This window comes from Capsicum annuum, chromosome 10 (genome assembly GCF_002878395.1).
Source record: "Capsicum annuum cultivar UCD-10X-F1 chromosome 10, UCD10Xv1.1, whole genome shotgun sequence".
Classification (NCBI taxonomy): domain Eukaryota; kingdom Viridiplantae; phylum Streptophyta; class Magnoliopsida; order Solanales; family Solanaceae; genus Capsicum; species Capsicum annuum.
This window is the reverse complement of record NC_061120.1, coordinates 52130337-52157179: the sequence shown is the minus strand read 5'-3', so window position 1 is coordinate 52157179 and position 26843 is coordinate 52130337. Positions and strand designations below refer to the sequence as shown.

At 36.3% G+C, this 26843-nt stretch overlaps 1 pseudogene; it reads left to right on the top strand.

Moving 5' to 3' along the window:
• LOC124887727 overlaps nt 1-26843 on the top strand; it is a 129427-nt pseudogene that overhangs the window by 39163 nt on the left and 63421 nt on the right.

Here is a 26843-nt window from a genome sequence, read left to right as displayed (position 1 = left end):
CCATATATCTTGATAAAGTCTGAGTAATCAAGATAACTATGTCGTGCCGCGATAATAAATCAAGCGCTACATGGGAGGCAACCCATTATTTTAATCATTTTTGTTTTACTAGGAGTTTGTTTTTGATAAATAAAAATTCAAAAAGAAGAGTCGAGCCACGACCAAAACTAAGGCGCTTGGTGGGAGGCAACCCATCCTTCTAATCATTTTTCTTGTTTTTGATTAAGTATAGGTGCATGAAGTACAAAGGAGGACATTAGACCCAAATTTTGATTTGAAAGTGAGCCATGTCAATGGTGGTAAGTCTAGGAATAATGGAGCATAGGAAATAGACTAGGTGCCGCCTATTCCAACAGGGGCAATAGGCTAGGCGCCGCCTATGCCATCGCCTATGCTCATTGCCTCACATAGGCAACAGGCTAGGCGCTGCCTATGCCAACATAGGCGATAGGCTAGGCGCCGCCTATGACAATATGGGCGATAGTCTAGGCGCCGCCTATGCCATCACCTATGCTCACTGCCTCACATAGGCGATAGGCTAGGCGCCGCCTATGCCAACATAGGCGATAGGCTAGGCGCCGCCTATGCCAACATAGGCAATAGGTTAGGTGCCGCCTACTTATTCTTAGGCAATGCTATAGGCGCCGCCTATCAACGTGAATTTTGCCTACTAACCCGAGTGTGAATGGAGCAACCCGACCCATGCCTCATCTTTTAAATATATCCTCTACCTTTAAACCCCACTAAAGTTTTCTTAAACCTAAGTGCCGCCCAACATTGCCCTCTCCAAGCTTTTCTCTTTTCTAATCTAATCTTGCAAGCTCACCTTCCCGATTCATCACGAATTACTCACCAAGTAAGTTGTTCTTTCATGTTCCGTAGTTGTTTCAGTGCTACGCTTATAATGGTTAACTAGATTTTGTAGTAGTGCTTGGTGATAAGAGTATGGTTAGTTTGTTATGATTTTTTAAAAATACATCTCATTGAGTGAAAGAATTCTTGTGGGTATTCTTGATTTTACTCCGGCATGTATTGATTGGTATTCACTGTCATAATTTTTTTATTATTATGGAGTTGAAATTTTGAAGTTAATGCATAATTTTGGGAGTTGTAAGCTTGACTATGTGAGTGACTCGTTCATCGATGTAATGGCCATGGTTAACCAAAAGCATAAGATTGTGTAATTGTTTCTATGCTATAGCATGATAAGATTTCTATGTGGTAGTCTTGCTCAAAGATTGCATTGCTCCAATGAAATAAAGTTGGAAATGATAGTCAAGATTACACGACCATTGTGTGCTGCTTCTCTATATCAAACTGAGAAATTGTTATGTAAAGTGAAGGGTTGAAAGTGTGACTGCGCTAATAATGTTTTTGGCACATACCACCTAAATGTATGTCGATGAAATCTGAGTAATCGACATCACTTACTCAATTAGTTTGTCCAAACAAATTAAGTGTGGGGTGGTGCCACTACTATTTTCTTTTTTGATTATAGTGAATTTTATGAAATGAGACTAACATGACCCTATTATGATCTCAGGTATAATGGCTCCAAAAGGACAACAGGGAAAGGATAAAGTATCTACCTCACAAAAAGGTCACAAAAGGTCAAGAAAGGACCAGGCTGATTTCTCCTCTCTTCAAGTGCCTAGACGCACTTTTGGGATCAAGTGGGTTCTGGAGGAGGAAGGGAAGGAATGGTATAGAAATAATAAAGTGAAGAAATATGTCCATGTGGAGTTGATGCAGAAGGAAAGTTTAGCAAAGAACTGCCCTTGCATTTTGGCAAAGATTATGGCACTAAATCTTGACTTTATCTTCCGAGACATGGGCAAATGTAATCTTGATTTGACTCGAGAGTTTTATGCCAACTGGTCCCCAAGGACTACGGGAAATGAAGTAAAGATTCAGGGGCAAGTCTTGCAATTGAATGCTGATTTCTTCAACTCTTTCCTGGGTACTCAAAGTGTGGATCAATAACCACTCAAGGAGCTCTACAACAGACCTCCCTATAGAGCCATCAGACATACGTTGTGTGGATCAAGGTCCATGACCCGGTGGACTCGCCACAAAGATAATGGTCGTCACAATACTTACCCATATACTTATTTGAACAGAGAAGCTCGCATATGGTTAAGAATAGTCAATTCCTGCTTGATTCCTAGGACACAATACACTAAGGTCACGCGTGACTGAGTCTTCTTTGTATATGCTCTAATGACGAATGTTCCCATCAACATTGGTGCAGTTATACGAATGTCAATGCGAAAAACAAGGGTGCACAAAAGGTCCCATTTCAATTTTGGCAACTTGTTAACTGCAATTTTAAGGAAAGAGCACATTGAGGAGGAGCCAGGGACCATAAGTTGCCACAAAACCCGAAGAAGGTAGATCTCACGAAAATCAAAGATCCAAAAAATAGTTAAGGCATCAACCTTACCACTGCTGAGAGACATGCTCGAGATGAGAGTTTTTTTTGCCATTTGTATGGCATGACTAGTTTTACCATAATAAATGGGGGTCGTGTGCCGACTGATGCAGAGCTTCGGCAGTTGGACTATGACTACCCGCTTAATAAGCATGCTCGAGCCATGTGTAGAGTGGTGGTAAATTTTGAAGAACCTCTAGATGATGATGTACCGACAGATGATGATCACCGACTGCTAGACTCTGATGTGGAGGACAACTCTAATGATGAAGACTCTGATGATGATTCTGACGCAGGGGGTATGACCCCGGATTTAGGGGAGGAGTCTGACTAACCAGGTTTTTTCTTATTTATTTACACTGAGGGCAATGTGTTCCGTATAAGTGTGGGGTGCGGGTATATGTCTGCGGATTGCCTTGTCTGTTGTATTGCGTACTGCTTGCCCGCATTTATTCTATAGTTGTTTTGATTTAGTCATAGTTAGTTAGTTGTAATTAGTCAGATTTTTGCATGAAATTGTTCTTATAGACGGCATGGCATTATAATAGGAGTTTGTGCTGAATCACTACTATTGAAACATTTAGGCTCTAAGTTATGACTCATTCTGTGATAATTGCTTGTGGTTTAATTCATTTATCTATTGGGTCAAGAATCTATAATGCTCCTAATTAAGTTGACCATGTGCCATGTGTGTGTAAGGTTATTGTATATTCTTTGTTGCGACTGATGCTAGAACTTGCCTAGTGTGTGTGTGAAGCGAAATAAAGATTGTGAGTTTAGGAGATGATTTAGGCATTTCTTTGGCAGCCCTGATTTTTTTTATCTTCTTTTTACCTCCCTTTGTACATTGTCCTAGTGAACACCCTTTGAGCTTTTAGCTATTTTCTTTGGAAACCTCATATGTAGCCTAATCTATTTTTTTTAAAAGACCTTAATTTGATCCAAAAGCTCCTAAGCGCTTTAAATTGTAGAATCAAGTTGAGTAAAGAGTGTGTCAAAATAAGAGGAAAATGGTGAAAGTGATGCCCCACAGTTTAGTTATTGGTAGATGAAAATATTGTGATCGAGGGTGGCTATCATAGGGATGCTTAACAAAAAAATATAAAAAAAAACAAAAAAAAATATATAAAAAAAAAATGGCAATGAGTTGTATATTCCCATCATAGTGTTTTTGATTGAGTAACAAAATGGGTGAAAGGGGGTTGGTAGATGAAAGGAAGGTAGAGTTGTTAAAAGTTAGTGTAAATGGCATAAGGTAGTGTATTAAAGCGCTTAGGGAGCATAGTCACCATTTCTGGCCAAAATAGTCCTACCCGTCCCTTTAGCCTACTTTACAACCCGCAAAGACCTATTTGATCCTAACCTTAGCATTCTGATATTAGTGGAGCATTACACTAAGGGAAAGCATATGGTCATCAGTTGTAATATAAGAATTCTTTGTAAGAGTGAGAGCAAGAAAGTTCCTATAACCATATTTCTGAAAAATGCAAAACTATGAGTGATTATGGGTAACATTTTGTGTGAGCGCACATGGTTGATGATTGTTGGGTAGTTTTATATGATTTTTTTTAGCTTAACTTGTGTATACGAATTAACCAACTTAATGAGTCTATGTTGGAGGGTGAGTTGTTTCTAGTAATGATCAAGAAATCTACTCCTTGTTAATAATTGCACTGTATGTCTGGTTGAAAATTTTGTGTTGCTCTTGTGAATTTTAGTTAGGTATTCGCATGGATGTACTATTTTGTTCGAGGACAAACAAAGCTTTATGTGTGGGGTGGTGATGTTGAGAGTATTTATACGTCTAAGCGCCATAACTTACCCATGTTTTAGCTAAGTTTTGAGGATATAATACATAATTCTTGCACTTTTAGTCTATTTTTAGTTAAGTGAGCTGACCTATGTGATTAGCATGCTTTTCAGGTACTAATGAGGAAGATTTCAGCACTTTGGGGACCTGTGGACAGCAAAGGAAAACTTTATATAACAAGGAAAGCAGCTTTTGGACTAAATGTGATGTATGGGAACTTTTTCCCGGGCAAACTCAATATTTTTAAATAGTTAAGGATGCAGTAGCAATTTATTAGAGAAGGATGTTATTAAAAGCATTATTGCTGAATTTTTAGGGATTATTGACATTCATCAATAATGCTTTTAATAACATCCTTCTCTAATAAATTGCTACTGCATTCTTAACTATTTAAAAATATTGAGTTTGCTCGGGAAAAAGTTCCCATACATCACATTTAGTCCAAAAGCTGCTTTCCTTTTTATGTGAAGTTTTCCTTTGCTGTCCACAGGTCCCCAAAGTGCTGAAATCTTCCTCATTAGTACCTGAAAAGCATGCTAATCACATAGGTCAGCTCACTTAACTAAAAATAGACTAAAAGTGCAAGAATTATGTATTTTATCCTTAAAACTTAGCTAAAACATGGGTAAGTTATGGTGCTTAGACGTATAAATACGCCCAACATCAGCCATACTACTATTCCTTCTGCTCAGTGACTTAGATTCGAGGACAACTTAGAGTCGAATTGAAGTGGTGATCTTTCATACTATGGAAGACCCTATTTCATGCTATGGACTTATTTTTATTATTGTTATCTCTTTGGTTATGGTTTTGGCTATGGTCGGGGGCATGACCTGACTGGACGTTCTTTGATTCTGGTTAGATGATTTTTGTAAGTACTATAGGCATGGGTGGTGTCGGTATTAGTGTAATACTTGGTATTGGTATTGACATTAAGGTTGGCACCGATTGGATATTTGGTTGAGGCTGTTGGATTATGATTATAGACTTGATTTTATGTTTTTGAGTTATTATTGATTATCTTATTATATGTTTGTAATTCATCCAACATAGGATGCAGGACGTTTACGATTGAATATTGGGGGTGGTCTCGGTCCTGGTTGGACTTGAGATACCTGACACAACTAGGCCCTAGTTCGGGTCATGTCACATTCACATATTAAAATCTTATTATTAATTAAGTCAAACAAATTTAAACACCCATCAAGGGATCCAAAGAAAGCACAATAACACCTAATTATAATATTATTATATTAATTCCATGCTTTAACCATTCAAACTTCATGCTTGTTAGCCAAGACATGAAATTTCTTCTCAGCTATAGTTACTACATGCAACTAATTTGAGTCTACTACATATTAAACCTTAACATACCTTGATCGAAGATCTTGGAATAAGCAAGCTAGACCAAGGTTGTTATTTTCTTTCCTTCATGGCTCTATAAGCCCAATCATCTAGAAACCAAACAATTTTAAGAGAAATTAAGCCATTATTTTTTGAAAAACTTATTTGGAAATTCAATCTATTAATTCTATCCCTATTCATATCTAAATCATTCCCAAGGCCAGTTAACCCTCAACTAGCTGTCATATTCAACCCATCTCCATTAATGGACTTTTAAGGCTAATAGTTTTATTTTTATCAGATTCAAGGCCCTTAACCATCAATTTTATGTTTTAGAATCACTAATTCATGCTAGGAATCATTAGTTAACAATCTAAAAGTAATACTAGGTGATATTAGCCAAACTCATAGTTTTTCCGAGAATTTTATGAACTTAGGGTTCAAATCTTCAAGAATTCCACCATTAAAGATTGTTCTAATATTTTTAAGAAGATAAAGAATCGAAATATAAAGAAGACATCAAAAGAACTTACATCAACACAGAATTTCACCCAAAAAGTTGGAAAATTTCCGTTAGGGGTTTGAGGTGAAGCTTTTATGTTAAAATCCCCAAAATCATCAAAACAGTTAATAAATATTGTCCAATTACTACTATAGCAGTTAATATATCAGTTTAGATAATGTTTAGTAAAATGGGCATAACATTTTATTTCTAAGGCCAATTAATAAACGATTGGATGTATTGGAAAGGGGAACCAAAGATATTTAATTTGATGGGTATTAAACCCCATAAAGCTTTTTATTCTAGAAGATAGGCTCATTTGAAGGTGACCCTGGTTTGAACTTAGCTAGAAAATTAATCAGTAAGAATACTTCCAACTTAACTTGGTGCTAAGGGTATTGTATGAACTTAGTACATGTACAATACACTTCGTACTAAATAATTGGTCCTATAAATTATGATGAATGAGGTTCTTATGACTTTACTACATATATTTTCAATAATAATAGAATGGGTGGTTATAAAATTGCGATGCACAAACCATCTAGACTTTGCGATCATGGCACCTCACCATGCTATTACGATAAATGAAAAGGTCTAGCCACACAATTACATTATTAGCAGAAATCATAAAATAATTAGTGGGTAATGATAAATTATTAGTTTAGAAACTTACCAAAGCTCAAATCTCAAAACTCCGCTTTGAAATCCCCCCAAATCGAGTTTTCAAGGTTCAATAATAAAGTTTTGGGTTTTATGTTAAAAAAGGTGTTTTAATGACTGCCTATTTTCTCTTGGCTATCTATTAACCCACCCTTGCGATCACGAAGAAGAGAAATAAACCAACCTAAACCTATTTCAAAATTGTTATTTGTGATCATAGAAGAATACAATGCAATCATGTTGCATATAACATCTACACTTTACTATATGATTGCCTACTATGCAATCATAATGATCAAGATGCTCCATCCATATGATCACGATAAACAGAAAGTTACAACTACACAATCATAATGAATGGTCTCACAGTTATAATGCAAAATCATGCTGCACAAAATAGCAGTTGAACAACACAGTTCCATATTTAAAATTGTTCTAAATAGACCCTTGGGATTAGTTTGGGATCCCACTTAAATAAACTAATATGCTGCTAGACTAGTTTTTAATGTTTTGGACTCTATGAAGCCACTAGAAACATCAACATAGGTTGTTGTTATTGAGTTTTAACAAGAGTCAATTCTAGGCCCAACTTTACCCAACATCCCATTTTGAACTTTCAAAACCATACCAAAATCCTAAAAACCTGAACCAACCATGCTACTAACCTAAAAATGATGTTTTAAAACTGATGGAACTGATAAAATTCTCATACCATGCCCGGATCTCCAAATTTTGACTAAGTTCAACACTTCCAACTCTAAATTCTTTCAAAATGAATATCATAACCCAATTTCTCAGGTCATGATGGTGCCTACTATAACCCACCTGTAGGCAAGCCAAACTCATAGCCTAGAGCGGTTAGTAATGGACTACTCAAATAAATATAGGAAAAATTGCGGAAAAGATGTAATAAAAGATCAAATATATAATATAGTCCCAAAACCTGGTGGTATCAGTACAAGAGCTTCTAATATAATAAGAGTACAAAAATGAAATACCAAGGGAATTACATTGATACACCTTATCTACAAATACAACATAGAGACTAGTCTATTATATAAGAGATAGGTAAGTAATACTCTGAACATTAGGAGCATACGTTAAGTCTATGAACCATGGCTGCTCTGTACGACGTATGCATCAATGGAGATAATCCATAATATGATATGCAGACTGTAGAAGTGTAGTCTAAATACCAAATACGTGGTACTCGATAGGGAACTGCCAACTGAGCTCTAAGGATAATGCAGATACATGTAACATATAAGCAGAATGAAACTACACAAAAATGTCGAACAATCATATAATAAGTCTAGTAAGATAGTAAGGGCAGCGACTCTACTCATAGCCACAAAACTAGCATAGTAAGGATAAGGGAGTATTAAGAATGAACTATCCTATTCCATCCATACTCAGAAATTTCAACATTATATCATATATCCTTGGACAATATACGAATGAAGGGAGAAAGAAGGATATAAAATAGTATATAATGCCAAGGAATGAATAGACAATATGAATCAATGAAGGAAGGGATATATGATAATACCATGGCTACACACATACTCACATATATACATATATATATATACATACATACATACATATATATATATATACATACATACATATAAATATATATATATACATAGAAGGTCAACTCGTTGCATAACCTAAATCATCATATCTTTATTTTAAGACCTCATAATCCATATAAGATTTAGTACTAACATACTTAGGGTTTCTAATCCGTACATTTAATAATGAGTTAATCATGCATAATAATGAAATCGTAAGTTAAAAAAGACCAGAATTGTACCTGAAATCTTTGATATCAAATGAATAACCAATATGTCACAAACTAGCCATAACAATAATCATAACAATGATAATAACAATATCAATAACAACGTGAATAATCAGATAGTATGGACAACCAATACCTAGCTGAGCCTTTCACGTACCCCCACCGCCCCAGGTTTAGAAGGTCGAATCAACATACAATAAAACACAAGGCATAGTAATCAGCCATACCTATGCAACCCCCATATAGGCTGATAGATATATACGCATACTGGTGATAGGTAATACGCATGTAAAGATGAATGCAACAGAATCCACAACACCATAATCGATCCAGGTATCATGATATATCTAGACTTGAACCGATGAGTATAATCAATATCATAATATCATCATCATAAACATCACCATCATAACAATCGGCATCCTATTCATCCTTTGGCTTTTCCAAATATTTATATATATATATATATATATATATATATATAATTACCATACATAGGGATAGCCACGCTCAAACCAATAGATGTATACCTAGGTACATCAATATAATCATCCTCCAGCCTTGCTGGGTATATCATCATAATCAGCCTTTGTCCTTTCTGGATATTAATATCATCATCACAATATCCTCTGACCTTGCCGGGTACATAAGGATATCATCATAGTCATCCTCCAACCTTGTTGAGTATATAATAATTATCACCATAATCATCAACACATATATATAACATCAATACTAAAATTTTTCATTGGGTTTTACCCTAAAATTATATCATCAATACAATATCTTCCTTCGTTTTATACCAGAGAGATATGTATATACATATATAATAGGTGCACGGACTTTAACCATGGATGAAAAGAGTGTGAATCTATAAATCTATTACTTAGAGTGAAGTTCAAGACTAAATCATTATAAATGTGTAAAAAAGATTGGGATCTCTCATGATTAAAGTAAATAGTAGTATTAATTCATACGCTGAAATATGTCCCGAACAATCCTTAAGACTTCATTATTAATCTCCTTTATATATAAGTTATTCATTAAGATAGGTAATTATTAATTATGAAGAAATCTATTTTTAAGGTGAAAAGTAGGCTTTAACCCCTATTTTAGGAAAATAGTAATATCATATTTTGGTTAGAATCACATAATTTACCAATTTAATGATCATGAATGTACCAAAACTATGCATGCCATCACCAATATTCAAACAATGTAACTATAATCATCAATATTCATAAACTACAACCGCATACTGTATAAGGACAAACACTTCCTGGATGTTCAACCGATATCATAATAGGACCTTTGGTCTAATAATATGTCTAGAATAATCACAACATCAAATCACGGACCAAAGTACCAATACGTATCTAGAACTCATATCGATAGTCATATTTATAAGTTGTCTCATATCTATAAGCCATAGAATAATGATGCAACATGTCAACTTTATAGGATATCAATTATAACCATGAGGCATAATATATGTATAACCCATAAAGCATATATATAATCATATCACATCTAGGAGGCAACTCACTTCTATGATGCATCTTATGTCTATAAGTTATGAGCCAAATTTATTAGGCATCCACATCAAGGAGGCATAACATCAATAAGCTTCTCATATTGAGGAGACATAATATATCACTATGCCATAAATCATAACTCTGAGGCATATTACATCTATAAGGCATCTCATGTCTTTTGGCCATATATTATGAGTATGATAACTATCATCTCCATAGGCCAAATATCAACTCTACGAGGAATATCATCTCCATAGGACAAATATCAAATCTATGAGAAATATAATCTCTATAGACCTAATATCACATCTATGACTATTTCATGGCCACAAACACTTAATTATTATCTATCATTACCCAAACTAGGTCCTGTTTGTGATGGATATCTCAAGTACACCATGGACCAGAGACCACCCCTAGACTAACCTCTTGAGAACAATAAAATAATAGCAGAAGTAAAACCAAACAATAAGAATGACATAAACTAACAAGAAAGTTCTAAGAATCCAAAACAGATAACCAACCCATACTTTGTCTACAAGAGCCTCTAAAAATTAGAATACCAAATTAGGTGGGGATATATCGCCCGACCATTACAATGGAATTCTTTAATTCCCAAAATCTAAAAAAAACTAATGAAATGGTAAAGCTTTTTGAATGATGGAGGCTCACCACTTCACAACAACTCAATCATATCTACTCCACCTAAGACTGAACGCGAGTAAGCAAAGAACCCTAGAACCATACATCACGAAATAATATAGTGTCCAGGGATGGTCAGTGCGATAAGCATTTGCATGCAATACATGGAAAGTGATAAAATAATGTCATGTTCAAAATCAGTCAAAACCACGTGCATACACACACACAGATATATTTATACATATATACATATATATGTACACACATATATATGTATATATAAGATGCCATGATAGGGTAAAGGGTAATGAACATGAGATTTTAAAACCATTAACCTAGACTGTGTAGCTCTATCCATCCTAAAGGCTCCCACAAGGTATATGGATTCAGCTTCCTCTATTGAAAGGGCCCTAACACATGTTAACCACACAAAATGAGGAAATTTGAAGGAGAGACACCAAGGCTCTAACCATCCCAAAAATATATATAATGTGTGAACCATGCACATGATCATAAAGATCCCCACATCAGAAAATATGGTTTCAAGTATTAGCCTCCCATGACCGCCACCTTCACAACGATCCTGGGGTATTACATTACCCTCCTCCCTTAGATCATTTGTCCCCGAATGAGGAGTTAGGATACCCTTGGCACAAAAAAAAAGAATCCAGACAAAACCAAGAGGCAAATTTGAAATGACAGAAGAAGCATAATAAGAATCCTACCTCAAACATTTCCATCCTATGCGGGGAACAAGAACGAACACTTAACCTTCATATCCTCCTCATATTCCCATGTAGCTTCTTCTATATTTTGGTTACTTTAAAGAACCTTCACCAAAGCTAATTTTGAACTAAATTTACAACCATTCTATTCTCCTTCTAATTTTAAGTTTTCAAGACTCAACTATGTATAATGATTAAGCATACAAAGAAACACAAAGGAATCTAATGATGGAACTACATTAGTAATAAACAACTGGGCTATAACGCCCTGAGTCTGTACCCCAGATGCTACACGATACTCATAATCCCAAAGGACCATAAGCTAACCCATGACTTGTACCTGCTATAATAACTGAATAACAATAATACAAAAATATATGGAAATTAGGCATAAAATTGGCCATAGGGTTCAGTACTATAAATTAATATTGAATATAGTATCATAATACCAAAACTGAACATAAATACTAAAAACTGAACAACTGTCTGAAAATACTCTAGTCTAAAAAGCCTCTAAATTGTATGAATTGTGGAGTTGATGGGACAAGTCCCTAATTATCTCCGACTATTGAAAATGAACTAAATACCAAAATAAATTATAATGTCCTCAAGCTATGAGGACTCACCACTAACTCAATACGCTAAAAATAAAACTGCTAATGGTACTTGGGAGCCTGTGCGTCTGAACCTATGACATAAGAAATTATAGCACAAAAGAAAAGCATGCGTCAGTACTTTGAATGAATTGGTATGCTCAGTGAGACAGGCTAAAATGCATGAGTTCATATGCATGAAAAATACTAACTGAATATCATAAGTAGGACTGAATGAGAGTACATGCATGAATATGTAAACTGTACTGAGATCATAATAACACTGAATACTATATTATTCGTAATTGAATGGCTATATCTGACAGTCTTGATTCTGTGGAACTATACTGAGTCCTATATTGAACTGAGTGACTGGGTTAGATAAAGCTAAATCTGCAGAACTAAACTGAGATTCATAGTGAGACTGAATCTAAAACTAAGACTATGAAGAGTATTCACCTAACCTACATTCCCCTTCTCTAACTAATTTGGGGTACAACCTGTAACCCCAGTTAGAAGGGTGTCAATGCCGGGCCACGAGTAAGGAAAAGTGCTGAGTCATCCTCATTTAGCAGGTACTAGAATGAGAATGTTGGTACCCTCAACTGGCAAGTAGAACACCTTATCAACCCTCAACTAGCAGGTTGATGTCTGAACCTATACTGGATATGTAGTTCTAAAATACAAGGACTACTACTAAGGATTTCACCCTCTACTGGCAGGTAAGCCCCCATCCTTGGGTCCAGTCAGTGTTGAATCCTATTCCCAACTAAATAGCCACTGGACTAAATTCTAAACTATAGTAGGCTAGACTGAACTATTATTGATAGTATTGTATATTTGAACTGAACTAATTTTACTGAAATTAGATGAACTAATTCTAAGTTTAATGAGTTTTCCTAAATTTTATAACTGACAGAATTCTACTGATCGAGACATGACTGATTCTACTCTGTGACTGACCATGGCTCTAGACAAGCAGCTAAATTATGGATATTATATACCTAAAGGACTCGATAGCATAAACTTAAAAGACATGGAATAATCTTGAGACATTGTAACTAACTACTTAGTCATCATTCATTCATTTGGGCATTCTAGCAAATGCTTGCATGACATGAACTTGCATACATGCTAACATGATATAATTTCACTGTTCAACTTACATGGACAATTCATCAAACACTTGTGAGGTATATTATATGCACATAATACTAACACAATATGTAGGCATCATGATTCAATTCTAATTATATAATTCGAAGAGTTTTAATATGGATTTATACGCCAAAGAACACATATCAGTTAACTCTACATGAATCCTATAATAAATCATGAATACACTTTAATTCAAATCATGGAAATCATGAATCACTCTACATGAACCTTAGAAGAGTGTCTTGGACTCCAAGGGTTTAAGTAACCCTTGGATGAACACTTCACATAACTTAGTTTTTGAATTTTGGAAAATTAATAATGGAATATTGAGCCTTTAGTTTGAATATAATTCACCTCGGGTTTATATTCTTGAGAAATTTATGAAACAATGAATATAACTTGCTAAAAGAGGGTTAAATTTTGTGTTATAGGGGATGAAGGGCATGGGAAAAAGACTTAATTAACCCTGAGGATGTGGATTTTAAATGACTGTAAACAGAACTATCGACACATAGGCCGAGGTGCTGCATCATTGCCATCAACACGATAGCTAACGTGCCATATTAAGTCTATGTCATTTCATTGGAATTAGATGCTATAAGTTGGGGAAAACATTTATCAGCAAGATAGTTGATGCGAGCATCAAGATCGCATTGATTCACTTGTTTAGGATTCCAAAGGTGCTTCAAATAAAGTATGAAAGATCTGAAACTTGCTCGGGAACACCTTTTGACATTCTTGATCATAATTAACTTAAATATCAATATTTAATGGATGTAAAGGTCGCAAAATAAGATTGCCAACTTTCAAATGCTAAAATAACACTAAGTCTGAATACTTAGCTAGAATTTTCTAAGTTTCGAACCCCTTAGCAAGCTTAAAATGACTTAATTAAGCTAAAAATTTTATGGGGTCTTACATTATCTCCCTCTTGGGAACATTGTCCTTAAATGAGATAGACTAAGTTGAGAATACTGGTAGATTGAACTTACTTACTGAACATGAATACCTAAAACATGATTATCTGATTGTCATTACTGAAATACTGAATTTCATACTGAATATGCATATCTGATACATGAGTACAAGACTGAACTGAATCCTAAACATATAACTAAATATGCAATGGTAACTGATACCAAGTTCGTAATGGAAAATCTGAGTATGAAACTGAATAAGTGTAAGGAAAACTACTACCTTGAGCTAAATCTGAGTTTCTGGAGAAGAGGTGAGGATACTTGGTCCACATATCTTCTTATTCTTCCCAAGTAGCTCCCTCAATAGACTTATTTTGCCAAAGAACTTTGACTAGAAGAACTTCTTTGTTCCTCAATCTACAGATCTGACAATTAAGGTTTTTGACTGGAATCTCTTCGTAAGAGAGGCTGTTCTAAACATTTATGCCCTCTATGGGGACTATAGCTTATGGGTCATCTATATATTTATTTAACTAGGAGATATGAAATACTGGATGGACTAAAGATAGATCTGGTGGCAACTTAAGCTCGTAACCTACCTTTTCAAAATGGTTGAGAATTTGGTAAGGACCGACATATCGGGGACTGAGTTCCCCCTTCTTGCCAAAATGTGTTACTCCTTTCATAGGAGAGATTTTTCACTATACATAGTCACCAATCTTGAACTCGAGATCCTTTGTAAGCACATCTACATATGACTTCTGTCGGCTTTAAGCTGTCTTAAGTCTTTCCCTGATCAACTAGACTTTCTCTTAATTATTAAATACCAAGTTAGGCCCTACCACTATGGCCTCACCCACTTTAAGCCAACTAATGGGAGATCTATACCTTCTCCCACAAAGCACCTCAAATAGAGCCATCTGAATACTGGAATGATAGCTGTTGTTGTATGTGAACTCAATCAAAGGCAAGTGGTCATCCCAACTACCTTTAAAATCTATCGTACATGCTCGCAGTATATCCTCTAAAGTTTGAATGGTCCCTTCTGCTTGACCATCCGTCTGAGGGTGAAAAGCAGTACTAAGGTAAACTCGAGTACCAAGACCCTTTTGGAATGCTTTCCATAAATAAGAGGTAAACTGGGTACCTCTATCTGAGATAATGGATAACAAAATGCTGTGCAATCTGACCAACTCTTTGATATAGAGTTTGGCGTAAATCTATGCTGAGTAAAAGGTATGGACTAGTAAGAAATGAGATGATTTGGTCATCCTGTCTACAATGACACAAATCAAATCATGCTAACGATGAGTACGAGGTAAATCTATCACAAAGTCCATGTTCACTTTTTCTTATTTCTAGGCGGAAATGCTAAACTCCTGCATGAACCCACTAGGCTTCTGATGCTCAATCTTAACTTACTGACATATCAAGCACTTAGCCACAAACTCTGTAATCTCTCTCTTCATCCCACCATAAATCATGATACATCTTAGTAGCCCCTGGATGAATAGAGTAGCACACACCATGCACTTTTGCAATAATTTGCTGCCTCAAGTCATCTACGCTTGGCACACTTAGTTGACACTGATAACGTAAAACACCATCTCCCCTTTGGGAGAAAACCTCTACCTTCTAATGTCTGACTAATTCTTTCAACTTAACTTGACTGCAATATCTATCCTAATTTTCTTGCATTCAGAAACTAGGGATGATTCTAAACTACTCTGCACCCATACACTACCTTTTGCTGAATCGACTAAGAGGACACCTAGTCGGGCTAGCTGATGAACTTCCTGAGCTAACTTCTTCTTCCTGTCCATGACATGAGCAATACTACCCTTAGATATTCTACTGAGAGCATCGGCAACTACATTACCCTTACTGAAATGATACAGGACAAGTATGTCATAGTCTTTCAATAGCTCTAACCACCTTATCTGATGAAGGTTAAGGTCTTTCTAAGAGAACACATACTACATGCTCTTATGTCTATGAACACATCAACGTGCACACCATATAAGTAGTGCCTCCAAATCTTTTAGGCAAACACTACTGCTTCTAGCATAAGATCATGAGTAGGATAGTTCTTCTCATGGGTTTTAAGCTGCCTAGAGGCATAGGATATGAACATACCTATCTACATCAGAACACATCCCACTCCAACTCTAGAGGCATCATAATACACCACAAAGCCATCTGAACCATCTAGTTAAGTCAAAACTGGAGTTGTAGTGAGTTGAGTCTTCAACTCCTGAAAACTCTTCTCACAAGAATCAAACCAATAGATTTTGACTTTCTTCTGAGTTAATCTGGATATAAGGGATGCAATAGATGAAAATCCCTTAATTAACCATCATCAATAGCCGGCCAAATCTAAGAAACTCTTGATATCTGACGGAGAGATAGTCTTGGGCCAGTTTCTCACTGCTTTGGTCTTTTGAGGATCAACTCTAATGCCATCATCGAAAATTATTTAACCAAGGAAATCTACTGACCTTAGCCAAAATTTGAACTTACTGAATTTGGTGAATAACTAATGATTTCTGAGTCTATAATACTATTGTGAGATAGTCTGCATGATCATGTTCACTATGAAAGTAGACGAGAATGCCATCTATGAAGACTATGATGAATATGTCCAATTACTTCTTGAACACATAGTTTATGAAGTCTATGAAAGCTGTTGGGGAATTGGTAAGACCAAAAGACACGACTAAGAATTCAAAGTGACCATACAAAGTTCTAAAAGCTATTTTTAGGATGTCACACTCCCTGAGTCTGAGCTGATGATAGCCTGATATGAGGTCTATCATAGAGAAGTAACTGCAACCCTAAAGTTGGTCAAATAAGTTATCAATTCTGGGTAGTGGATACTTGCTCTTGACCATGACTTTATGTAACTGATGATAATCAATACAAGTTCTGAGGGAATCGGCTTGCTTATGCATGAATAAAACTGGTATGCTCCACGGAGACACACTGGGTCTGATGAATCCCTCATATAAGAGATCCTTTAATTGCTCTTTTAATTATCTGAGTTTTTCTGGAGCCATTCTGTATGGTGAAATAGATATAGGCTGCGTATCTGGAAGATGATCAATTCTGAAATCAATTTCCTTTTTGGGAGGAACTCCAGGAAAATCGTCGGGAAACACATCTGGGAATTCATATACTACTGACACTGACTCAAAAGTAGGGGTTTCTGAACTAGAGTCCCGAACTCAAACAAGATGGTAGACACATTCCTTAGATATCATTTTATAGCTCGAAGGTAAGAAATAAGTTGACCCCTAAGTGTTGAAGTACTACCCCTCTTCTCTAGGGCGAGTTCATTCAAAAATTGAAACTAGACAATTCAATTTCTGCAGTCCACTAAGGTATAGCAAGAATGAAGCCAATCCATATAGAGAATGACATCAAAATCAGTTATCTCTAATTTGACTAAATCTGCTGAAGTGATTTTCTGAGATATCATAATCGGGCAGTTCCTGTGTACCCGCCTGCCTATATTGATTTACTCGCTGGGATAGAGACTAAGAAAGGCTATGCTAGAATTTAGGGGCTAACTCCGAAATCAACTACTATATATAGAGTAACAAAGGACAAAGAAGCTCCTATATCTAACAAAGCGTAAACATAAAAACGGAAAACTTATAACATACCAGTGACCATATTAGGAGAAATCTCCTGATCCTGTCGGGACTTCAGAGCATAGAGTCAGTTTGGCCACTGCCCACTGGTGGCACTAAAAGTGGCACCCTGCTGACTTGGGCAACCAAACTGAGTTGGGGACGATTATTCTGACCCTAAGAACCTGACCAGGGACAATCTCTGAATCTGTGGCCTGACTTGCCACATCTAAAACACATATTGCTACCCACTTTGTAGATACCCTGGTGGTTTTAGCCATACTTCTGACAAAGGGGATTGGTTCGGGCACTGCTAACACTGCCCTGGGGTTTAGAGGGTGGTACCCTATCCCTATTGTCATCTCTAAATTTTGGTACAGGAGCACTGGCTGACGATGGAGCTGGGACTAAATATTTTATGAAGAACTGAGAACGATTCCCACCCTCTGACTTAGACTGACCGAAGTTGAAATGACCTGTTCTCATTGTCTTACTCTCTCTTTCCTTCTCTTTATAATTAGCCTCCTCTATCTGCTGAGCATGGACCATGATACTGGATATGTCTATCTCCTTAATACGCATTGTGGTCCTACCCTCCTTGACTATGCTGTTAGACACCCCTAACACAAATTTACTCATTCGAGATCTGTTGTTTGCCACTACATGAGGAGTATATCTAGCTAACTAAGTAAACTTGAGAGAATACTCTTTCACTGTCATATTTCCCTTCTTTAGATTGATAAATTCTAAAACGTTTATTTCCCTTAACTCAAGTGGGAAGAGCTTATCCAAAAAAGAAGTGGCAAACTCCTCCCACTCTATGGGCCCTATATTTATGGCCCTCTTTTCTTTCCACTATTTAAACCATGAGTGAGCCATATTTTACTACTAATATATGACCAACTCAGCATTCTCAATAAAGGTCACCCCCATAATATCAATAACCTTCTACACCTGATTAAGAAATTCGTAAGGGTCCTTATCTAACTTCAACTCGGTAAATGATGGAGGGTTCATTCTGGTAAAGTCGTGAATCCTGGCAGCAATAATATTAGCCACTGGTTTGACCAGAATGTATACTGGGCATTCATTCTAGACTACCACAGAATGAGCAAGGGTGGTGAATGCTGCTCTGAACTTAGCAAATGAGACGTGTTCTTCTAGTGGATTTGGCTGGATGGGCTGGGGTTTTGGCTGGTCTCTTATTTCTCTTCCCTTTATTCTTTTTGGAGGCATATTTCTATAAATGAAAGAGAAACGATTAGACTGAGAGATTAACTAGAGCTCATGCTCACTCGCATGACATAAATACTGAAGGAAGGGAAACTTTTCCTAAAACATCTCATAGCCTCCCATCCCTAAGTGTAGCATACAACACACCCATGCACAAGACTTTACTAGATTTGGCTTTCAGACTTCCTAGGACTTTGTTAAACCTTAGGCTCTGATACCAAGTTTGTAATGCCATGAGTCTGTACTCTGACATTACACGGTGCTCATAATCCTAAAGGAACCCAAGCTAACCCATGACTGGAAACTGCTTGAAAACTAAACATAAATACTAAAAATTGAACAACTGTCTGAAAATACTCTAGTCTTAAAAGACTCTAAACTGTATGAACTTTAGAGTTGATGGTACAAGTCCCCAACTAACTTCGACTACTAAAAATAAGCTCAAATACTGAAATAAATAGCCATATCCTCAAACTATGAGGACTCACCACTAACTTTGCATGCTGAGAATCTGAACTGCTATGGGTGCTCGGGAGCCCGTGCGTCTGAACCTATAATATACTACATTATAGTGCCAAAGAAAAACATGTATCAGTATTTTGAATGTACTATTATGCTTACTGAGGAAGGCTAAAATGCATGGGTTCATATGCATGAACAGTACTAACTAAATATCATGAGTAAGACTGAATGAGAGTATATGCATGAATATATAAACTATACTGAGATCCTAATAACATTGAATACTTGATTACTAGTAACTGAATGACTGTATCTGACAGTCTTGATTTTGTGGAACTATACTGAGTCCCGTATTAAGCTGAGTGACTGGGTATGACAGTCCTAAATCTGTGGAACTAACTTGAGTTCCATACTAAGACTAAATCTAAAATTGAGACTGTGGAAAGTAATCATCTAACCGATATGCCCCTTCTCTAACTTATTTGGGGTCAAACTTGTAACCCTATTTGGAAGGGTGTTAATACCTTACCACGGGTAAGGACAAGTACTGAGTCACCCTCATCTGGTAGGTACTCTGAACGAGAATTGTGGTACCCTTAACTGGCGGGTAGATCACCTCATCAACCTTCAACTGGAAGGTTGATGTCTTAACCTACGCTGGCTACATAGTTCAGGAATGCAAGGACTACTTTTAAGGATTTCACCCTCTTTTAGTAGGTGAGTCTCCATCCTTGGGTCCAGTCGGTGCTAAATCCTACTCCTAACTGAATAGACACTGGATTGAATTCTAAACTGTACTAGGCTAGATTGAACTATTACTGATCGTACTGTATAACTAAACTGAACTGAGTAGGATTGATTCTGAGTTGATTGAGTTTTCCTACATTCTGTAACTGACTAAATTCTACTGATCGAGACATGACTGATTCTACTCTGTGACTAACCATGGCTCTAGACAAGTAGCTAAATTATCGGGTATTAGATACCGTAGGGCTCGATAGCATAAACTTAAAAGACATGGCATAATCTTGAGACATGGTAACTAACTACTTAGTCATCATTCATTCATTTGGTCATTCAAGCAAACACTTTCATGAAATGAACTTGTATTCATGCTAACATTATATAATTTCAATATTCAACTCACACAGATAATTCATCAAACACTTGTGGGGAATAATTTATGCACATAACCCTAACACAACATGTAAATATCATGATTCAATTCCAATTACACAATTCCAAGAGTTTCAACATAGATTCACATGACAAAGCACACATATCAATTAACTCAACATGAATCTTGCAATAAATCATGAATACACTTTAATTCAAATCATGGAAATCATGAAATCACTCTACATGAACTTTAAAAGAGTTTCTTAGACTCCAAGGGTGGAAGTAACCCTTGGATGAACACTTCACATACCTCAGTTGGTGAATTCTGCTAAATTAACGGTGGAATCTTGAATTTGAATTTAACTCACCTAGTGTTTTTGTTCTTGAGCAATTTGTGAAAGAATGAATATAACTTACTAAAAGAGGGCTAAATTCTATGTTATGGGGGATGAAGGGCATGGGAAAAAGAATTAATTGAACTGAGGACGCGACTTTTAAATAACTATAAATTGAACAATCGACGCATTGCCGACATGATACGTCATTCACATCAATGTGATAGCTATTGCAATGCGTCGAGTCTGTATCAGTTTACTTGAATTGGACAATGGGAGCTAGGGAAAATTTTTATCAATGCGGTAGTCGACGCAACACGCCAAGATCACATTGATTCATATGTTTAGTATTTCAAAGGTGCTTCAAACGAAGTTTGAAAAATCCAAAACTTGCTCGGGAACACCCATTCACATTCCTGATCATAAATTAACTAAAATATCAACATATAATGGATGTAAAGTTTGTGAAATAAGATTTCTAACTTTCGAAGGGTAAAATAACTCTAAGTATGAATACTTAGCTGGAATTTTCTAAGTTTGGGACCCCTTAGCAAGCTTAAAAGAACCGAATTAAGCTAAAAATTATTCGGGGTCTTAAATGGGCCTAGACACAATCTTCTTTCACTAAACAATCTAGTAACCAAACAACACAACCCGTGTGCACTACAGTCAAATACATCCTGTTCACTCTCAGTATGAACCAATCAATTTATTTAGGGATATCACAAATAACTCTCTCACTCACAAAGAAGTATCAGTGGTGTTTGTAGAATACAATAGGCTTGCACTTATGCTCTCTCCTAAAGTTTTTAGAAAGTTGAGGTAGGATTACTATAGGACATTAATTGGCTTATAACATAGGCTTGGGGCTGGTATGATATCCTTTTAGGATGTTTTTGGTGACTACGCCTCCTTGACACTATGGTTCTTTGGGGTCCACTTATTCTTCAATTTTATTTCCTCCCTTATGTCTCCTTTTTTATTTTGATGCATTCAGATTAGGCTAGGTATAATTTTCCCACTTTACTTTTATTTGCTTTTCCAATTTGTTTTCATTGCAATTTTTCTTCTTCTTTTATTTTCACCGCACTGGTCAAATGCTCAAATTTTTCTTCTAAATGACTCTCTCCATACTTATTTTATCCTATGAAATCCTATAATAGCCACCCTTAACTTAGGCGATTTGCCTGAGTTGATGTGCACAGTGTCTAAGTAAGAGGAATAGGGCCAAAACAAGTTCATTGTAAAGGAAACAGTAAGGTGAGATTGGTGAAATCAAAGAATAGGGTCAATTTGTCTCAAACATTTAGATCAAAGAGATTCATACTTATTTGGTTGGGCCTTTAGGCTCAAGTAGACTTACAACAAAAAGGGCCGATGATCATCTCCTAATTGACTATCCTAAACTAGGTAAAAGCAAATGGGAAAGTTCTAAATGTTTTTTCATCGAGAACTCAGTAATACCTCACACACTAATACAAGGTATCATTGCTAAGTACTACCTATTTAGTTATGCTACTATTTGCCCCTAATTGTTTTATCCCTTATCCTAATGCCATTATCAAATTCACAATAGTCTTACACACATACAGATATCACACAGTTAACAAAAATTTAGGAGGGGTCTCAATTTTTTAGAACAATTCGGATTAACACATACTTTCAGCATAATCATTTCAAATCCACAATTATTTAATTTTTCATAACTCATAAATCAATTTCAAAATCACAATTCTTTATAAATCAATTTCAAAATAACTTAAAAATTAGTAAAAATCCATCTTCTGGCATAGATGTAGATTTTTCCCCTATCTCAGCTATTTCTCAGCACCAAACTTGTAAGCTATAACAGACTTTCATCTATTTCCAGACATTCAAAATTAGATATATACCCCTACCCCATCTGAAATATCTTGCATTATCCCCAATGCTATAAAAATGTAAAGTAAGGATGAAAGGTCATAGCTGGGCGCTCAAGGCACCAACTCAACAACATCAACATGTGGGCCCTCAGACCGGGTCCTACTATGACTGATATGCATCCCAAAACTATGGGGACTGAATTAAAAATAGTGGCACTGAGCGGGTCTGCAACACCACCTCCTTTAATATCCTCAACTGGCAGTCTAGAACCATCTACTCTAGCAGCTATCTCACGGACCAGTGACTGCTGGTCCAGCTCATCCTGTAGGCTAGCTACCTTACCTTTGTTCTCAGTGTCCTACTCCTCATATTTTCTTTTCTTTCTCTCTGTTCTCAAATCTTGAGTTTTCTTCATTGGTACCTCTATCAGATCTGAATAGCTCAAATATTAGTAATATGAACAGGTGTACAATTATATCAATCACAGTCTCTGACATCACCGATCTATCATACAACTTCATGACCATCTTCTGAATCCCAAAAACTTTAGACATGATCTCATCAAAATAAAGCTTCTGCCCACTACCCAAATACCAAGCAATCCTTGACTGAAATTCATTAAGTCACTGTTGTACCATCCATCCTGAGTTTCCATCTACTTGTCCACCTAGGTCTTTAGACCTTCTTATATGTTATGGACCTTGGCCACCATTATACCCAGTCTGGTCATAGTCTTGATCCACATGGATTAGGAAATCACAATTAGTCTAGAAGGCATACCTTATAGCCTAGGTGGTATAGACTGTACTGGAGGAGGACCACTAAAAGTACCCGCTGCATCAGTTTGTGTAGTTTTCGTTTACCTTGCTGGCCCAGCAGTCTTAGCTGACCGCTCTATCGAAACATATCAACTACTATATCCTCTACTCTCCTTGCCTGTCTATCCATCAGGTTTGCTGCATCATGGATTATCCCAAGGTTGATAATATTTGTAGCCTCAATCATTTCATCAACCCCTGGGATTGTTTGTACCCCTGCAACCAAACAAAGATGAGTAATTATTCATGCGTACTCCATCAGTGACTTCTCACCACCTATACTCAGTCTTTTATCTATCAAGCTAAAAACTCTCCAATATCAAACTCGTATTTGGCTATCAAAGCTTCCCAAATCAAGCTCAAAACATTATCCCCTATGTTGGGACAAAACTTATGTCGGGAAAATGTCCGCCATGCCTCGCCCTCTAATGTAAGAGTATTCTTTTAGATCTTTTGGTAAAACATTCCAGGGCCTCCAACAACCTACACTGCATTCTCACCATTGGACGCTATATGCTACGGAATCTATCGAAAATGGCCTATCTTATCCTACGACCCCATCTATTTCCGAGTAAATTTTATCATCTCCTACAACCAATAGTCTATTTTAGCAGTGTTGATAGGAGGCTAATAATCTGGTCCATACAAGAATCTTCTAATAGTGTAAGGGAAAATGTCTACAGGCACCCCCAAATAGTCAGTAAATAAATAAGATCACCACCTTTCCACAATTTACCCTGTGGATATTGTCTCTTTAGCTTATTCTTATACGCTGTATAGAATTCTCTAATTAGAACTTTACTGTACTTCCCAGGAGCTCTCATCATCCACTCAAAACCATATTTCTTGAAATGTTCCTCAAATTTAGGTATCTCTATCATCCTGGTAGTAGTCATTCTTCTCTCTAGATATAAGGCCCATTTGATCTTTCTATTATGGAGTCTACTCAGCCTATCATTAAATGTCTCTTGCATACCAGGGTACCCTTTCATTCAAAGATGGGAACCGAAGTAGTGATAAGTGTTAGGGTAGGGTTTTGTCTATCGATTGGTGTAGCATTGACCTCTTTTATACTGATAACATATTCAAAACTTACTTTTTCAACATTGGATTCAGCATCATCCTCAGTATTTAAAGGTGGAGGTGTATGAGGAGGGGATACAGTTGGGTTATTTCTCTTTGAACCCCATGGAGGTGTGTCCTATGAAGCAGCTATCTTGTTTCCCTTTGTAGCATTCTGTGGCTTTGGGTCAAACTTTTCTTTTTGTGGGTATTCGTATAATTCACCGTTACTGGTGGATGATTCAGTAGTCTCAAAATTGAAAGATTGTGCTTTTTTGGTTCCCTTTTTAGGAACTTATTTGGTAGAGGATGCATTTTTTGGAGGCATTGTACCTAAAAGTACATATTCATTAGTAAGTAAATAAATAAAAGCAAGGAAAAATAAAAAATGAATGTTCAGTGTGCATGTGCTGTCCAGTGTATAAGTGGAGGGTACCATCTGTATGGATTGGGTACGGCTCGTATCTCTGTATCGAATGATGTTCAGTGTACACACATATGTTGACTGGCTTGATTATGAGTCATCCTAATGAGTTGTAAAATAATGTATGACTCGTTACCAGTACTCATAAGTAAGTCAGAAACAAAAGTTTAAAATATGGTATCTAGCCAGGTCTTTATGGCTTAAGTGTAAGAGTCGTCTGGTTTAGGTACGACTCATTTAGGCCAGTCGTACCCATACCAGTACTTAAACTTAGTTAAATATCTATGTTGTCAATGGGTATGATCTATGTTACAAGTCTTTACATGTGGGTACAATTCATAAGATGTTTCGTATCCACTGCAACAAAGAGGTTCAACCTTAGAGTTGAAACCAAATCAAATTTCCCAAACTACTCATCTACTTTATTCTTCAATATCACCCACTTTAAGTCAAAATAACACATAATATCATTACCGAAAATCAATTTCTCCCTTATTTTAATTCTCAACTAAAATTTTATGAACTAGGGTACCAAAATTTTAGGTCGCGCAAAACTAACCACCAAAGAAGTATGTTGAGGCTGATGGAAAATATAGTAACCTAACTAGGTTGGGGTCGAACCCAAAGGGATGATGCTGAATATTTTATTAACTTGATGTAGTTCACAAGAAGTGGGGAAAAATAAATGGGGGGGAGGGGGGTTGGAAGTAATTAGTAAGTAGAAACCGAACTTGAATGCTTGAGTTGTAAATAATAGAAGACGAACACTAGGACTGTGTTCCCCCTAGCTTCTTAACTCTGTAAGTTTTTTGTATTCAACCCACCTATTCTACTTCTCTATATGTAAGGTCAACAAGCTTTGTATTATTAGCAGTTTTGTGAACGTGTTGATAAATCTCACACTTTACATTGTGAGTCTTAAGGCGTCACTTTATTTCTCCTTGTCTATGACTTCAGTTCAACTCTTACCTTTTGAGTCTCGAGTTGATTAGATGACATGTAAAAAATTAATCTTGTTTTCCCAATCACAAACTCCCTTCTAAGGATATTTACGAATACAGGCTATCCTTAAGATTTTGTAGTAGCTTTGAGGTCAATTTATTCAAAGAAGATTAAGATACATGAAGTTTACTTTAGAATAGATGAATCTCCCACTTCTTTTACGTAGTTAATCCATCAAGGTTCCTACAACCCTAGTCAAGAAAGTTAACCGCTCATGTTCATGCAACATTCCATGATAATCTATAAAGAAAGCATTTAATTAATTGCACAATAATGAGAAGAACATAATCCAGAATCTACTATTGAATAAAAACCCACAATCTGAAGAACAAAGAAAAAGTATGTCATAGAGTATATCGGAATGTAACAAGATGTTAAAGAATGTAACCTAATAAAAGATAAACCGTAGGGTATTTATAGTATCTAAAAAATACTAAGAAATCTGAAAAAAATTAGGAAAGTTAAAGTTATTCGCACATGGTACAACTCACTCATCCACTTGTACCATCATCATATGAGTCGTACCCTACTTCTTGTATCCATTCCAGTGTCTGATCTCCCAAGGCTTCAACTTCTGTTATTCTTACTATGCTCATGAGTCATACCTTGATCATACGAATCATGGCCTTCACTTATATCCATATGGGACTTTTTCTTTTGTAGCTTTGGATACTTGTTTGCTTACGATTTCCCTATACGAATCGTACTCAAACTTTCGCCTCATATACTTCTGAGACTTCAACTTTGGATGGTAGCTTTAGATTCT